Genomic DNA, 15,550 nt, shown 5'->3' on the forward strand with positions numbered 1-15,550 from the left:
ACATAATCGAGTAAACAAACGAGGACAGAGTGCTTTGTTATTTTCCACGCACTAAACATCCGTTAGTGTTGTTACTGTAAACAGTACTCACAGTTTTGTGTAAGTACAGCGCATACATTAGTTTTAATGCAACCAGTTGGTGTTTTGATAAGTTTGTGAAGTGTTTTTACATCTCACTCTATATTTGCACTTACCAGTACTATGGAAGCTTATCATTTCACAAGGGAAGTGGCGAGAAAAATCTTCTGGTACAGTCTAGCAAATGGAAGCAATCATAGAGCCTGTGTCCTGTATGCTGTAGCTCTGCCGTTTCACAGTAACAGAATAATGTGTTCTTATTTGTTTACTCATTTGCTTACTATATTCCGTAGGTCATTCTTTTTCCAGGCATTATCCCATGCCTTCGAGGGTTCAGCACGTTAATCTGAATTTGGCAATGTTAGTGGTAAAGGGTGGCCGGATGCCCCTCCTGTCGCCACCTCATCCCCAGTGGTACGAAATTTGTGTACTCTATGTGTCTGCCATCTGAAAGTGTGACAATGTTTTAGAAATGTTTGCGGCTCGTGTAACTACGGCCGAACGTTGTAACCAGCCTGGTATTCACCTAGTCGGATTTGGGAAACAACCTAAAAACCACATCGAGCCTTGCCGTCACAACGATACTCGTCGTTTATCCACAAGGTGGATTCGATCCCGGGTCGTCGCAGCTCCCCGAATCCGGAATGTGTCGTGATACTGCGCGCGGCTATCCGGACGGGTCTCGGATGAAACTGCAGGACTTTTTATTTTTTATTTCGTGCAGCGTTCAGTATTCCTCGTTTTTGTTTTGGTTAGACGAGTCATACCCTGTTTTCAATATTTAGTGAATAAAGAAATACGTGTCCCATTTGATATTTGCGTCATTGTCTGCATATACTGTATCCAGTTTTTCTGTCATTAACATATTTTTAACTTAAATTTGTTTTGTGAGTTAACATTAGCAATAACAAGGCATTTTCCATAATGCGCATTACTTCGGTACTTTGCATCCACACTGAAAAATATTTAAAAAACGAAATTCGTTAGTTGTTGTTGAATTTATTAACAACAAAGTTTTTAAAGAGGTACTGATGTGTAACCAGGGTCCAGAACCTGAAAATGCCTTTTAGCACACTCTTACTAGTAACAACGCACTTTCAGTAACGTGTGTTACTGACTTAATGACCACCAAAAGAGAGTAAAAAATGCAAATTTTGTTAATTGTTGTTGACTTTTTCTCTCAACATACTTTTTTAAGAGATACTAGTGTGTAACCTGGAAATATTGAATATGGTCTTCATTGAGGAGAGTGACATCTACTACTGAGACTTTAATTTCTGGGCTAAGTTTAACCGAAAAATTTTAAGCGTATGTGGAATCTGTTAGAAACATTCATTAAAAACAATAATTTTTTTTCAAAGTTTTAAAATATAAAGAAACTGACAATAATAAAATATTTTTCAAAAGAGGGGTGTAAAGTACCGTCCCCTGTTGGTACTGCAAGGGCTAACCTGCGGGCGGGCTCTATTAGACTTAAATGTATTAAGTCCCTTGCACATTGAAGCATGAAAACTTATTAGAGGACCAGGCGATTCTTTCTTCGAATGCTATGATGAGGGCGTACGAAGCTCAATCACCGAGTGTAGTTACCTGTCGCGCGTCCACTGGTCTAACCATTATAGGACAATTTGATCATAATGGCTTACATGCCCACATCACGGCTTTTATACCGGAAGGCACGTAATTCATCGTCTTTGATACTGATCATATCAAATACAGTGATTGCGTTCTTCAAAGAAATTTTTTTTGATCGGATGACTCACATTTCATAGTTTGATGTTTTCCTTCAGTAGAAGTTGTTCGACACAAGCGTCTTGTTACTTACGCAATGCTAACAAGAGTGTACGCTCCGATGACGGGGAAAATATCTCAACTCTTTTTTAAAGAAAATTTATAGGAAATGATACTGCAGATGAGATAGCTGATCACATATATGAGTCAGTCATCCTGTAAGATGCATTAAAACTATGCTTTTCAATTTTTGTGTAAAACGATTTACAGATAAAAACACAATCACACGCACAAAACTTTCAGTAACTTTCATCATCACGTAAAATAGATAATAGGTTTCTAAAAATAAAACAAGTTTCTGCGTCAGTCACTTATTTATTTCGCCACTACGGGTTTCGATGGTTCAAATGGCTCTGAGCACTATGGGACTTAACAGCTGTGGTCATCAGTCCCCTAGAACTTAGAACTACTTAAACCTAACTAACCTAAGGACATCACACACATCCAAGCCCGAGGCAGGATTCGAACCTGCGACCGTAGCACGGGTTTCGATGGTTCACACCATTATCATCAGGCGCAGAACTGTTTGTTTACATAGATGGAGTTGGTGACGAATACAGACGCCTTTTTACAGCAGCAGTCAAAGGGCAATGTAGATTATGTTGCGCTTTTGAGGGGCCGCAGAGTCGTAAAAAAACTGTTTAATTTGTATTTATCAACAGTCACTGTCCTCATAATGCCGTCCTTTACAGTCGAAATATTCATAAAATGTTCTTCTAAACAATGTTGTTTCTCCGGGTCAGTATTAGTAGTAATTTAGATGGCGGTTTTGACTTTTGTAGTAGATGAAATGGAACTTAGGGACCATCCTGGCATTCACTTAGACGTGGAAAAACAGTGCTTGTATATGGCTGACGTGTTGCCGGTACCGGCTGAACGAAACTGATACACAGCTCGCACACCTTCCCTATTTGTAAGCACCGCTCATAAAGCACCCAGTCGAGCTGCCGGCTCATTGATATGAAATAATCGGGTGGTCGAATACTGCCAGCTGACTGTTATTGCTAATCTCAGGCGACATGTAATAACGCAACCTACTCCCACTACTGGCGTTATTGACCTCAAAATCCAATCGACCGAGAGGAAATCCGTCGGCGAGGCTGCAGCGGATAACACATCATCAACCGACAAAATTAATTTCAGAATAACCATCGAAAACAGCGAAAGGTTAAACGTAACGACTGTTGGCAGGCTTTCTGTTTTTGCTTCAGTATTTTAATTCGCCACCAATGTTAACGTTACTCGAAACTGAATACCGGTATCATAATTATAAGAAACGTGCAAACCGTCACCACCTCCTTCATGAGGTTTCAGTTTTCCTCGCCAAGGGAAACAAGAAAATCATCAGGTTTAATATCTAGGCCCCTAATGAACTTGTGTCTGCACGTGGCCCCCCGGCTATTTATAACGAGTATTTGATAAAAAATTTCCTAGGAAATGTTTAACATATGCACAGGAATTGTATCTGTTCTCCGTATTTCTTAATTTTAGAGCTCCTTGTAACATTAAAATAATATTGTTCTGACAATCACCAGATACACATATTTGGCAAAATTAATAGTTGAAGGTTGTTAGTATCTGTGGCCATTCTACCTCAGTTGCTGATCAAGATTAGAGTTAATACTACTCGTATTTTTCAAAGAACTAGTAACAGCTATTCTCATCTAGAAGAATAGCAGCAATAATATGCGTAGCCAGCACGGATTCAGAGAATACCATTCCTATGAAACAAAATCACAAGTTTATTCGCACGAAATAATGAGTACTATCGACAGTGCATCCTAAGCTGACGCATTATTTCTATATTTCCAGAAGGCTTTCGACTCTGTTCCTCAAAAGTGGCTTCTAATCAAATTGCGTGCCTGTGGAATACCATCTCAGTTGTGCAACTTGATTCGTGACTTCCTGCCGTAAAGGTCACAGTTCGCAGCCACTCACGGGAAGTCATCTAGTGAAACGAAAATAGTATCTGGGATTCTCCAGAAAAGTGTTACAGGCCCTCTGTTACTTTTAATCTTTATAAATGATTTAGAAGACAATCTTAGGAGCGCTACTAGAATATTTGGAGAGAATGCTGTCGTTTGCCGTCTAGCAAAGCCGGTTGAAGATCAATTCTAGTGGCAAAATCATTTAGACCGATAAATCTGCATGGTGCGAGAAGTGGCAGTTGATCCTAAACAATAAAAAGTGTGAGGTCTTCGATATGAGTACTAAAAATATTCCGTTGAATTTTGGTTGAACATTAAGTAACACAGATTTAAAGGTTTTATATTATTTTAAATACCTAGGGATGACAACTGCAAACAACTTAAATTGGAACCATCACACAGAAAAACTGGGGAAGCGAACTAGAGACTGCGTTTTACTGGCAGAACATTATGAAGGACAGAACATTATGAAGACTTACACCACCCGCATCCGTCATTTTCTTTGCTACTGCTCTGTGGTGTGGAACTCTTACCATATAGGGTGGACGGAGGACATCGAAAAGTTCAAAGAATGGCGGCTTGCTTAGTATTATCGCAAAAGAGGGGACAGAGTGTCACAGATATGATGAGCGAGTTGGGGTGTCAATCATTAAAACAAAGGTCCTTTTCGTTTTCACGAAATTTCAGTCACGAATTTTCTCTTTCGAAAACGAGAATATTTAGTTGCTTTCCACCTACGCAGGTAGAAATGACCATTGCGATAAATTAAGATGGACAAGAGCTCTCACAGAAAGATTTAAAGGTTAGCTTTTCCCGCGAGCTGTTCGTAACTGGAGCGGTAGTGCATAGAGCGAAAGTCGTTTGATGCACCCTGTGCCAGTCACTTCTACATCTACATTTGTACTCCGCAAGCCACCCAACGGTGTGTGGCGGAGGGCACTTTACGTGCCACTGTCATTACCTCCCCTTCCTGTTCCAGTCGCGTATGGTTCGCGGGAAGAACGACTGTCTGAAAGCCTCCGTGCGCGCTCTAATCTCTCTAATTTTACATTCGTGATCTTCTCGGGAGGTATAAGTAGGGGGAAGCAATATATTCGATACCTCATCCAGAAACGCACCCTCTCGAAACCTGACGAGCAAGCTACACCGCGATGCACAGCGCCTCTCATGCAGAGTGTGCCACTTGAGTTTATTAAACATCTGAGTGGTTAGTTTCTCAATGGTCTCAAGTCTGTTCGTCCATATATGTCTCCGCAGTCGTCGTTCACCCCAGTCAACTATGGCCCGTGTCCGCCCCCGGTAGCTGAGTAGGTGCCGGCATGGTAGCTCAGCGTGCTCGGTGAGAGGGCTAGCTGCCCTCTGTAATAAAAAAACTGAGTTAATGGATCAACAACGAACTGAAACGGGTGTCTTTCGACGTCCGCCCAGAGCAGATACAACGAACGAAAACGAACAAAATGAGATTAAAAAAAAAAAAGAAAGAAAGAAAAGAAAAGTGGTCAGCGCGACGGACTGTCAATCCTAAGGGCCCGGGTTCGATTCCCGGCTGGGTGGGAGATTTTCTCCGCTCAGGGACTGGGTGTTGTGTTGTCCTAATCATCATCATTTCATCCCCATCGACGCGCAAGTCGCTCAAGTGGCGTCAAATCGAAAGACTTGCACCAGGCGAGCGGTTTACCCGACGGGAGGCCCTCGTCCCACGCCATTATTATTATTATTATTATTATTACTATGGCCCGTGGTGCATCACAGTTGCCTCGACGTGGGTTTTGCATAACACCATTTTGCCTTGCGCGGTTACATTAACCACGGTTGGTACGAGAACAGTTTGCAAATTTAGCCGTTTCGGAAATGCTTCCACCCTTGGCCGGAAAGCTAATGATCATGCCCTATTGAACGTCAGATAAATCGCTCCTTTTCCGCATTGTGACAACGACTGCAATGTTTCCCGCGTCCCCCCCCACCCTTTCCAAGAATTTTTCTATACTCTCCACTAATATTGCTGCCACCTGCCATCTGTGAGTGGCTATCGGACATAGGCGTCTAACATAGGTAGTGGTCACAATAATGTGACTAGACCGCGTGTTATCCGTGCTGCAGTGACATCCTACGACTCCTTATGATGTGCGATTGAAACTAGTAGTAAATAAAAAATCTGTTCTATCAATTGATGACCTTGGCGAACGTGGCGTTTTCGGTTAAGTTCATCTGCCGGTACATTTACACTCCGCCAGTCGTCTTACAGTGTGTGACAAAGGGCACTTGTGATATCAGTATCATTTCCCACTTTGCTATGCCTTTCGGTAAGAATGCGTGGGAAGAGCGACCGTCTGCAAACCACCGCATGAGTTCTAATTTCTGTCGTCGTGATCATTACGTGAGAAGTATTTGAGTGAATGTAATTAGTTGCCTGAATCTTCTTGGAACGTACGCTCGCTGAATTTCGACGGCTAACTTCACCGTGATACACACAGTCTCTGTTGTTTGACGAGAATTTCTGTGACGCTTGTAACGCCGGAAATGCATATCCTCCTATTTCCATCTATTCCACTGCAAATTTTTTCCTTATTTTGTTACCTGAAGATATAACATTTCTGTGTCTTTGTATATTGTAATTGTTTTACTATTTGTATATATATATATATATATATATATATATATATATATATATATATATATATATATATGCATTTATGTCGATTTATAATTGGTTTGTTTTGTGAATATTATTTGTATTTATACGCTGGGTCTGGCCTAGGGAAAACTATGCTATCGAACGAATACATCGATAGGTCGTGTGGAGAACCAAAGTGTTTAGGATATTTGGTAGTGTTAACTCTGTCGCGTGGAGCGCGGGCAGAGGGGGAGTCTGGCTGGGGTGGTGCAGTGGAGCAGGTGTGTTGTGTGACGCTCCCGCGAGTTGCCGCGCTTTCGGGGTTGGGCAGCATGTAATTGCAATTGACTTGCTATGATAGTTTCTGACACGGTGTCGCGGACGGGAAGCATTAGCTGGAGCACATCAAGAGCCCGTTTCGCCAGGTGACCGTGTCGAGAAGAAGGCGCGCCAACATCCAGCTTCTGCAACAGCGACGGCCGACAATGAGTGACTGTCGCCACCTCCTCGATCGACGGCTTCAAACCTTCAATCAGCCAACAAAGAAGACTGGAAGCACGTAAAGTTTTAGAACTGTATGACAGACCTCAGCTTTTCAAACTGTTCCATTTTCATAACTAAATTACAGCAACGTAGCATGAATCTTTGTTGCTCATTGTCCCAATTGCATTACCAAGCAGGGTCCCTTCCTTTTCCGGAATGAACCCGAGTGTCGTTGAAATTCAAACGCCAGCATCATTCGATTTCACTGCTTTAATTTCAAAGTTCAGTTAAGGTATTCATAGCTGGCTACAATATTTAGATTACACAAGCACAAATTAAGAGTGCGAGTTTTTTTACCGTATTTTAGCTTACCTGTGACTGCAGCTCAGCTTGGTACGTACTAAATTTTACTATTGTTAATTGTTCAGAATCATTTAATTCAAGTTCAAAGTTAAATCTCTTATTTCTAAATTGCGTAGATTCAAGTAGCTTTTGAAATGATGGTTGAGGTAGTCCAAGACTAACCGTATTTTACTGAATTTCGATGTGCTTCAGAAAGAAAGCTCACTATTAACTTCGGTCATTAAATTAACTTTCGATTTTCCGGTTTTATCAATTCTTTTGCTAAATTAAGTCAGAGTGTAGCGAAATTTATTACTTCTGACAAACTTTCAGTTTTCACACTACACGTGTCAACCTTCAGTTGCCACGCTTCTAGTGCTAATTATATGTGTAATAACCTTTCTTTTTCAGTTACTATAGTAATTGTCCTTAGGACTGGCGACCGTAATTTCCCCCAAATCTCAAATATCTAATTACCGCTAGTTAATTGTTAACGTAACGGCCGCACATTTACTTTCTTTATTAACTTTACCCCTTTTCAAAATTAATTTCCACCAGTTTCATTTGCATTTTTCCTTTCATTTAGATGTAACCCTTTCCTGCCTCTTTACCGACAAATTAACTTCGGTGACGATTGCTTTTCCCAAATTTCCATTAGGTACACGCAGTTTAATTTTTCACTGTCATTAAGGTCGATAAGTGAGGGAGAGGTTACACGCTCTGGCGCTTACTAAAGGAACGCGTGAACTCGTGATGAAACGCGTCGCTCTCCTTTAGATCTCATGGTTCCGGAGAGATTTCCTACATTCTCTTTTCAGATCTTACAGTTTTGTTGTGCATTATTTATTTTGTACGTATTGATAACATCCACCTTTTACAATTTTTAATGTCTCCTGTTTTAATGCAACAGTTTACATCATAATGGAAAAACAGTTGCCTGTCTGTGGTACCCAACCCATTTGACATAGGTCCACTTTTTTATAAAATTATATTTTACCTCCGTTCATTATTCGTGGTTTGGTTGGGACCGCATATGTTAAATGTGTAGTAGTTTTCGTTGAGAAAGTGCTGTCAAAGGTGGGGAAAAGTTTATTTAGTAACATATTAAAGTTAAAACTCATATCTGATGTATTTTATACTTTACCCCAGCCGCTATGCTGCATGTTACTATTAAAGCTCATTATCGTTTAATTAACTACTCTTGTTTCCTTCAACCGTTGTCACTGTGTAGTCAAATAGTCTGTTATATATCACTGATAATCATAATGTGTGCCGCGCGGGATTAGCCTAGCGGTCTTAGGACTGTGCGGCTAGTCCCGGCGGTGGTTCGAGTCCTCCCTCGGGCATGGGTGTGTGTGTTTGCCCTTAGGATAATTTAGGTTAAGTAATGTGTAAGCTTAGGCACTGATGACCTTAGCAGTTAAGTCCCTTAAGATTTCACACATAATCATAATGTGTGTCAACCCGCTTATTATTACGTGATTTCTAACGTGATTGACAACGTCTTCATATTATTGTGATCGTCTTTGATTAATTCTAAAGGTGCTCCTACGCCTTAGACGAACGAGATCCACTAACCAACAGTGCTTCAGACCCGACAATCACCCTTCATCAACGAGCAATATTCGCCAATCAAGCAAGGAAATTAAAATAACACGGTGTGTAGCTGCTCACCACGAATACAAACAAGTTCAGCTACAGAGTACACAGATTAGCGACGACAGAACAGTTTGCCCCAGTCACAATAAGTATGTGGCCAAAACACTGGCAAGTCCGCTGTCAGTTAATTACTTCCTATCCTCGTCTTGATATGAGAAAGTTGGTTCACTACCACGATAAGATTGTCCACTTCAAGAGGAAGAACTATTTGCTTTAGCGACCGGTCACCTCAGCAGTTTGGTCCCTTAGGAATTCACGCACACATAACTATTCGCTGAAGAGTATGAATCTTAAAGTGATTCCCGTCATGGTACACCACCTGCGGAGGAAACGGACTCCGTTACCATTATTCGACGAATCGTCTCAGATCATCTGTGCCAAGCGGTGCAGATATCAAGAATTTTGTATAAACTAATGCCTAAATTGGCAAACAAAAGCTAGAAAGAGAAAATGAAAATAAGGGAGAGGAAGAAGTAATGATAATAACGTAACAAGAGTCATAATTGGAAGTAAAATCACACACTTCCATTTATAAAGAAGTTTTACTGCTAATCCTGCTGAGTCTTAAGATGTCTTCAGAGACAGTCTCCGTAAGATTCTGAGGAAGTCTTATATTCCTGTTGTCCACTATTAAGTTTTGTTACTCTTGGTCTTCTCACTCTGCCAGGAAGTCAATAAGTCTTAATGATGAGTCAGAGACACTTTATCCTGGAGTTTAAGACAGATGAACTAATCTTATTTCACTGTTCTCCACCGTATAATAGAGCCAATTGATCAGGCTAACACAGTGCTATATTTGATTCTGGACTGATGAGATGAATTAGTTCTGATTATTTAGTGTGATGAGGAATTTCCTAGTAGCATGGCTATGGCAGACTTGGACCACTTCACACTTAAATGACCTTGAAAAGTGCAAGTGCAAGCGCAGGTTGGCGATATTTCAGGAGAAACACATGACATCACAAGCCACGTCGTTCTTATTTATGATATCATCCTTTGACAACCCACGACCCCTCTTTATCTATGATATTCACAATCCAACAAGACACACCTCATTTCTGGGTATGGTTGTGTCTATTAAAACGAAGCAGTCAGTCACAATGTAGCCCAAGAACTGCAGTCTTGGCCATGTTCAAAAGTATATATAAAAGAAAACCATAAAGCATGTAATTTACTGTATTTTGATATCTAAAATACGTAATGTTCGATTCTATTGGAATTACTGTGCCCCATGATGGTGACATATTCCAGGACAGAAAGTAGGTCAGCATCAGTCGTAGTATCACCTGTCTTTTCTTATCGCAGGTGTAGATTTCAGCTAACATGGTAGTTACCATTTGCGCATTATAGCTAGTCATGTAGACTCAATGTACGAGGGGCGTTCTATACGTAATGCAACACGTATTTTTCTTGGCCAGCTTCGGTTACAAAAGTGCGGAATTTGTGGGACGTTGCGTAGTAGTCCCACTTTATCCCCTGTAGTTTCGTGAAGTTCGGTCAGGCAGCGGCGCTGTACGCAGCCTTCAAAATGGCGTTTGTAACGGAGTAACATTACAAGCAGAGAGCTAGCACTCATATTATTTTGCATCGCAGATATCCGCAGGCGCTTCCAGAACTTTTATGGAGATCTGGCAGTGAACAAAAATACGGTGAGTTAGTGAACGAGGCGTTTGTTATCATCGCAACGAGGGCGTGCAGACCCGTCCAGTCTCCCACGGGCCGGCTGGTCACACACAGCTGTGTCTCCTGCAATGTTGAAAAATGGAGACACTCTCATTTGAGGTGATCGACGGGTAACAATCAAACACGTCGCTGCTCAGCTGGACGTCTCTGTTGGTAGTGCTGACACCCTCATTCTCCAGTTGGAACACTCAAAGGTATATGCCAGCTGGGTCCCTCATCACCCAGCAGAAGACCATAAAGAAGGATAAAGAACCATCTGTGAAGAACTGCTTGCGCATTATGAGGCTGATGGTGACAATTATTTGTCAAACATCGTCACAGGCGGTGAAACGTGAGCTCATCACTTCGAACCGGAAACAAAACTGCAATCCAAGGACTGGTGTCACACCACCTTTCCTCCGAAGAAAAAGTTCAAAGCCTCACCCTCCGCCGGTAACGTCGTGGTGACGGTCTTCTGGGACTGTGAAGGGGCTACTCTATATGATGCAACTATCAACTCTGAAGCGTATTGCGCTACCCTCAGGAAACTGAAGAAACGACTTCAGCGCGCTCGTCGCCGCAAAAATGCAAACGAACGTCTCGTTCTACATGACAATGCAAGGCATCAAACAAGTCTACGCAGACGAGAGGAGCTCACAAAACTTCATTAAACTGTTCTTCCTAGTCCACTCTACAGCCTAAATCTCGCAACTTCCGTCTTCCATCTTTTTAATCCAGTAAAGGATGCACTCCATGGGAAGTGGTACGTGGATGATGAGGAGGTCGTTGATGCAACAAGACGTTGGCTCCAGCGGCGACAATTAGAATAGTAACATGCTGGCATGCGGCCCCTCTCAGTAAGGTGGCGCAAGTCCGTCGCACTGAATGGAGATTATGTACGAAAATATGGTATTGCAGCCAAAAGAGTGGGGAATATTATGGTGTATTTAAATGGTGTTATTTAAGTACAATGTGGCCAACGTCTGCTGTAGTCCCTATATGCAAGTGAGAAATGGCTGGTGTGAATGGGTTTTTGACACCGATTCTACACACTGGAAACATTGTTGCATCCAAATGAAGGGCTCGAGCAAGTTTAAACCGTTTTCCGTGGTTCTCCTCCTCAGCCATATTGCACCACTACAAGAGTCCTACTCTGACGTCCTTATATGTTAGAAATCCTTAACTTTTGGTCCTCGTGTGGGCCTTGTGCCCAAATAATTCACAGCGTATTAATTCTACCATCATTCCATAAGGGCCAGTAAAGGCCACATAAAGTAATAATTATCCATTACTCGAAGCTTGCTTTGCGACCCAAACTCTTAGCATTCTATCTCTAGTAGCCTGTCTTTTATTTTCTGTCCATTGTCTGGTCAGATTCTGTTCAACATGGAAGCCTCAAAACCGCCAGTCGCTGACCTAAACCATTTACCGTTTCCTCGAATTAATCCAGCCCCTTTAACATCCTTTCTCATTTCCATGGAACCATTTGCGTGAAACCGAAAATCTGCTGCAAATTAAATTAAAAATATTTTGTATTCTTCTGCTCATTCATCATAAACACATGTCGGTAAAATTTCAGTCTTATTTTTAGCTGATTTTATTAATCTTTTATTTTTCTGGTACAGTTCTTCCCATCCTTGTAATCAATACAGTCCATCCCCGACATTTGAGCCCATTAACTTATGCAGGAAATTTTTTTCGAATTTCACGTTCCTCTTGGCCCCGACACTGTTGTCATACGGAGACAGAAACACTGGAACACGTGAGGCAATACTGACCTTGCGACTTATCTTAGAAGAAAGATTAAGGAAAGGCAAACCTACGTTTCTAGGATTTGTAGACTTAGAGAAAGCTTTTGACAATGTTGACTGGAATACTCTCTTTCAAATTCTAAAGGTGGCAGGGGTAAAATACAGGGAGCGAAAGGCTATTTACAATTTGTACAGAAACCAGATGGCAGTTATAAGAGTCGAGAGACATGAAAGGGAAACAGTGGTTGGGAAGGGAGTAAGACAGGGTTGTAGCCTCTCCCCGACGTTGTTCAAAATGGTTCAAATGGCGCTGAGCACTATGGGACTTAACATCTATGGTCATCAGTCCCCTAGAACTTAGAACTACTTAAACCTAACTAACAGAAGGACAGCACACAACACCCAGCCACCACGAGGCAGAGAAAATCCCTGACCCCGCCGGGAGTCGAACCCGGGAACCCGGGCGTGGGAACCGATGTTGTTCAATCTGTATATTGAGCAAGCAGTAAAGAAAACAAAATAAAAATTCGGAGTAGATATTAAAATTCATGGAGAAGAAATAAAAACTTTGAGGTTCGCCGATGACATTGTAATTCTGTCAGAGACAGCAAAGGACTTGGAAGAGCAGTTGAATGGAATGGACAGTGTCTTGAAAGGAGGATATAAGATGAACATCAACAAAAGCAAAACAAGGATAATGGAATGTAGTCTAATTAAGTCGGGTGATGCTGAGGGAATTAGATTAGGAAATGAGGCACTTAAAGTAGTAAAGGAGTTTTGCTATTTGGGGAGCAAAATAACTGATGATGGTCGAAGTAGAGAGGATATAAAATGTAGGCTGGCAATGGCAAGGAAAGCGTTTCTGAAGAAGAGAAATTTGTTAACATCCAGTATCGATTTAAGTATCAGGAAGTCATTTCTGAAAGTATTCGTAGGGAGTGTAGCCATGTATGGAAGTGAAACATGGACGATAAATAGTTTGGACAAGAAGAGAATAGAAGCTTTCGAAATGTGGTGCTACAGACGAATGCTGAAGATTAGATGGGTAGATCACATAACTAATGAGGAAGTATTGAATAGGATTGGGGAGAAGAGAAGTTTGTGGCACAACTTGACCAGAAGAAGGGATCGGTTGGTAGGACATGTTCTGAGGCATCAAGGGATCACCAATTTAGTATTGGAGGGCAGCGTGGAGGGTAAAAATCGTAGAGGGAGACCAAGAGATGAATACACTAAGCAGATTCAGAAGGATGTAGGTTGCAGTAGGTACTGGGAGATGAAAAAGCTTGCACAGGATAGAGTAGCATGGAGAGCTGCATCAAACCAGTCTCAGGACTGAAGACCACAACAACAATGACTGTCTGACACTTCACTCCTTTTCACGTTCGTCAGACATCAGCAAAAACATCCTGTGAGTGCATTAGCATCGCTAGAATCAGTGACTGGGGTTAGGAGTGGACCCTTATTCTAGGACAGAGCACATTGCTGTTTGGCTGTACACAATTTGTTTAATTTCAGAATTATTGTCAAAGAAGTACATGAATTTACATAGATTTTGACATGACAATTTCTGGACAGTTGTCCAGATAACGCATTACGTCCTGTTGAGCAGAAATAACCCTGAACACAAAAATATCAAATTTAAATAGAGGTTTCTCTACAAGATTATTCTTACTATTACACCATGAAGTTGGCCAATATTACGACAAATCATCCCATTCCGGTTATAAGTTCAGTACTATTTGGGATGACAATCAAGTATACAGAGGATGGTTAGTTTTTGTGACAAGACGAGCAAAAGATTACTCAAGGTTACTCGAGTTCACAGTGAACACAAGCTGGTGAACCAACAAGTTTACGCCTCTGCCAGCGGCAATTACCTTTTAGCTCCAATGTGCTGTCGGCTGCATGGCTGCTCTCGCCCTCTGAAAATCCTATAAAAAGTTAACAAAATTCTCTACTGATTTTATCAGCTGAAACTGTCCTATGTTTCTCGTTAGGCGAGAAAACATGCACTCATCCCTAGTCTGGAAAATATGGCGATATACATGGTCATAGATGGTGCAGTGTGTATATTTCAGTGCCCCTTCAGTTCTCGCAAGAACAATTAACTATGTGGCTGTTTTGTTTCCCCGCTATCGGAGCTCAACGACTCTTCAGCTAATTTCTAGCTGAGTATCAGCCAAAGTGAACGCAGTGTTGACACAAAGTTCCTGATGTGCCCGGTTCTACACTTGACGCTGGTTAAGAGGAGTGTCCTCGAAGTTTTCGGTCTTGTGTCTTTCGTAGCAAACTGTCCCCCACGTGTGTCCTTTCGTGATTCAAGTCACGGCTTCTTCAGACCAGTGGTAGCGTTCCTTTCATCTTGTGGGAACTACATCTGCCAATCGCAAAGGGCCTACCTTTAAACTCCATCGAGATATCGCCCCTTTTTACTCCTTCTAAGTTTATTTCAGCCAATCGGACATTTTGTGCCTGCTCCTGAAGCCTAAAAGTTACATGTGTACGTCATGTGTGTACCACGAGCATTTTACGTGATCAACTGCATCGCTGTTCCGTTTGTGACCATCTGGAAATACCTCAACGCAATTTTCTAAAGAATGTCTGCATAGCAAGCAGCGCTACACCACTACCTGCTCCCCTCGATGTATCGTTTGGCGTGTTCATTGTCCTTCTCCCCGCGGGTCACCAACCCCTTTTTGAAGCGTTATATTGTATTCGAGCCATGATGGCACACTGGCATCTGCCCCCAAACTAAAACGTTTCCTCCAGGAGCTTTTTTTCACCTTTTTCTCATTGACATGCACGATTTGGGTTCGGTGTGTTAATACCAACGAAATGAGTGTCATCCCTTTGCATTACATGCTGTACATTTTGATAGGCAAATCTGCTCATTATCGCCAAAGTATATCAAGTGGCATTCATTTACTTCTTATGACATAAAATCTCTCATGTAAGGTGTGAAATTGACATTCATTCAAACTGCCACCTTACAACTGGTTTTCCCTTGTATAAAACTCATATCTAGAAAAAAACCTTTGCTATGTTCTCTCTCCTGATGTAGTTGGTACCATCTTTACCGGTTTTCAGCTACACAATTTCCCGGAGATATTTAACGCTTTCAGTTCTTTCTATCCTATCATGCTATATCTTTGGGTGCTAAGTGCCGACAATAATGCTTGTCATGTATATCATTTTTCGAAGAAAATTTGGAGTACAATTTTTCTGCTTCATTTTTTGGT

Source organism: Schistocerca americana, chromosome X, assembly GCF_021461395.2.
Source record: "Schistocerca americana isolate TAMUIC-IGC-003095 chromosome X, iqSchAmer2.1, whole genome shotgun sequence".
Taxonomy (NCBI): Eukaryota; Metazoa; Arthropoda; class Insecta; order Orthoptera; family Acrididae; genus Schistocerca; species Schistocerca americana.